Source organism: Triticum aestivum, chromosome 5B (assembly GCF_018294505.1).
Source record: "Triticum aestivum cultivar Chinese Spring chromosome 5B, IWGSC CS RefSeq v2.1, whole genome shotgun sequence".
Taxonomy (NCBI): Eukaryota; Viridiplantae; Streptophyta; class Magnoliopsida; order Poales; family Poaceae; genus Triticum; species Triticum aestivum.
This window is the reverse complement of record NC_057807.1, coordinates 115,828,730-115,831,886: the sequence shown is the minus strand read 5'-3', so window position 1 is coordinate 115,831,886 and position 3,157 is coordinate 115,828,730. Positions and strand designations below refer to the sequence as shown.

General features: G+C 44.9%; 1 long non-coding RNA gene across 1 annotated transcript; it reads right to left on the bottom strand.

Annotated features, from left to right (window-relative positions):
* Positions 1 to 696: 696 nt before the first annotated feature.
* On the bottom strand, positions 697 to 2,626 carry LOC123110704 (uncharacterized). Its single transcript, XR_006453556.1, has 2 exons — positions 1,266 to 2,626; positions 697 to 1,179 (listed from the first exon to the last, which is right to left on the bottom strand). It is a non-coding gene; the product is annotated as an uncharacterized lncRNA (long non-coding RNA).
* Positions 2,627 to 3,157: the final 531 nt, after the last annotated feature.

The window sequence follows — 3,157 nt, the reverse complement described above, 5'->3', positions numbered from 1 at the left end:
CATCGGCGCTGCGGCGGCGCCCGCGGCCGCCGTCGTCCCGATTGCGAGCTTCTACTGCACTGTCCAGAGGGGGCGACATGTGGGGAGCTGAACACGGAGGAGATTGTAGGTCATCATCATATTCACCCAGTGCAAGATCCCGGGCGGCGTATTCGTAAAGGTATGCCACCATGTCGCCCGTTTCACATGCCTTCGCCAGCAAATCAGCGTCGTGGCCAAAAGAGCATCGTTGGTGCAGCTGAGCAAGTATTGATTGTCTACAAATTTTCCTATTTACATGGTATTTAGTTTTTTTTTGCTTGTTTTGCAGTGTTCAAGTGAGTGGGGGGAATCGATTTTAACCCCCTCCCCCCCCCCCCCCCCCCAGCTCGCGCGCCTTTGATCTTAAGCCCCTCTGTTCGTTTGCCTTTCTCTCAACCCCCCAGTTCTGTCTACTTGTTGCTGGTACCCCCCTTTGGCATTGTTAACAACTTTGTTAGTATATAACTAACATATAGAAATAGGAATAGACAAAAGTACCCCTCTGTTTGAAAGGCACATCTCTGTACCTTGTCCGAATTTTCAAACATGCTCCACAAAATATTTTGGCCAAATAAGAAATGACATGATTTTCTAAAGCTGTGTGCTATGTTTCAGAAAAAAAAATTGACATGATTTTGCTGTAATCAATAGGCTTCCGCACAAACAGACTGGAAATAATATAGGGTCACAATGATTCAATGATAGCATAGAGAATAATTCAGCCATGTTCTACAGGACTTCATGACAGCAAAATAAGTGAGTCTTTACCTCACATACATAGGAAATAAAAGTGAGTCTCTACCTCACTTACAGACCAAATAAAAGTGAGTTTGCATCTCACATACACAACAATAAAAGTTAGTCTCCACTAACAGCCAAGTTCATCACAGCCACAAACAAGCTCACAGGTCGCTTAATTTCTTCTTCTTAGGTGTCATTTTCTTCTTCTTTCCTTTTGCTGGAGGTTTTGGTGGTGGGGTAGCAGCTTGGCTCCTTGTGACAGGTCCAGGACTAGCTTGAGCTGCAGCTTGGCTTCTTGTGACAGCTCCAGGACTGCTACAAGTGGCATCATTCTTGCTCTTGGTTGGTGTAGATGGAACGGCATTGCTAACGGAAACATCAAACCATGGAGATGGATTCTTTTCCCCCCTACTTTTTCTACAAAAAGAAGCAATTAGAACTATTTTAATGTAAAACAACCATGGTATTATAAATAGAAAACAGCAACAAGTACTACTATGTACCTTTTCTTTGTTCCATTTTGAGGACAACCAGCTTCTCTATGTTCTATCTCCCCACATTTTTTGCATTTGTTCAAGGATCCTTTCCTTGATCCACCTTCCCACCAACTCTTTATCCTCTGTTTTCTTGTTCTTCCAGCACCTTTCTTCTTGCCTATTGGAATTGGTGGACGCAACACAAAGCCTGTGTCCACGTGTGGCCATTGATTCTTGTCCGTAAGGGGTTCAATTACACCTTCATATGGCTAACTGAGTAGTACTCATGTACATAGTCCTCCATGTTAACAAAGTTGCGAGCTTGCAAGACATTTATGAAGGCTAGTGCATGGTCGCAAGGCTTGCCCGTGTGCTGCCATTGCAGACATGTACATTCATGTGTGAGAGTTTTGACCACATGTCTTTCATCCTCTTTGTTAGCATTTTTCACTTCCCCACTCCAATCAGCTGATGCTTTAGCCTTGAGATGACCTAGTCCTCGAGTCTTTGCATTTAGTTGGTGTATGACAAATGGAAGTATTATCCCTGTAAATCTTTCTCCAATCATTCTTCTTTTTCTAAATAGTTCCATAATCATCTCTCTAATCTTGTCAGCTAGCTGAACAATCGGCAAGTCCTTGATATCTCGCACCCAAGAGTTGAAGCACTCGGCGAGATTGTTATTTATGTAGTCACACTTGATGGCAGGGTTGAACATGCACCTCATCCATAACAGATTATGGTAATCCCTAAGGTAAGGATATACTTTCTCAGATGCATCAAATACCTTTGCCATGTGATGTTGATATTCTTCCGGCCTATATGCCCTAGCAGCAAAAAGGCAGTTACCATCACACAATTTTCATCCCTTTGCCAACTAGCAGTTAAAGCCCAGTTGCAAGGGTCACCTATTATGGAATGACCTTTGCAAAAAGCCCGAAACCTCCCTGGCTCATTTTTTTGGGTGCCATATTCAAACTCTCCATTGACCGCCCACTGTTTTAAAGCCTTTCTAAATTCAACCATGTTAGGATAAGGTGTCCCTATATCCATGGCTGGGTTTCGTTCATCCCAGGCAATAAGTGGCTCCTCTGGCGCCTTATCATCAACAACAATATCTGCATCTTTGATATCATGTAAGTCAGACTCCACATCAGGAGTAGGAACGGCAGTTGCTCTCTCATCCGGCTCTGTTTTTAAACCAAACAGAGCAAACATGGCTTTCTCGTCCGGCGGTTTTTCATCCCCATCATTTTCTGGTTCAATCACAAGGCTTGACCAATCAATAGTAGCACGACCATTTTCTACTTCATTGCCTGAGATCGCCCCCGTGGTTAGGTTTATCACACTGGATTGGTTAGAATCATGCACAGACATTGCATCGATCCTATTCAATATAGACAGAAAAAATCAGAAAATGCACACACCAAAACTCATGCATACATCAATTAGAACAGGGGAATATGATGTTACCTTTTCAGATCCATCACACCCCTTAGTCAATCCAGCCCCTCCCACTCAAATCCCATGCAAATCACACACAAAACCTAGGGTTCCACGATTTAGAGACTGTACCAGAAGAAGAGCACAAAATCTGTGAAAAATACAAAGGGGAAGAGGTTGCCTTACCTTGGGCCAGCGATGGGAGGCGGTGGATGGGGGGGAAACGCGGCGGAGCAGGGCGGCGGACGGCGGGCGCAGCGGCTCTGGCGACTGGCGACTAGCGGCTGGCGGCTAGGTCAAGTCGGGGAGGGGAGATAGAATGAAGAACGGGCCAGGCCTCGGGCCTTTGTCTCGTGCGTTTGAGGAAAACTGGACGAGGGCAGATTTGGCATTTCCAAATTTGTTAAGTCCAGATTCTTTCCTTATGCGCTAAATGAATAGATAACAGCGCTCGAGGGGCAAGCGAGCCAAAATTA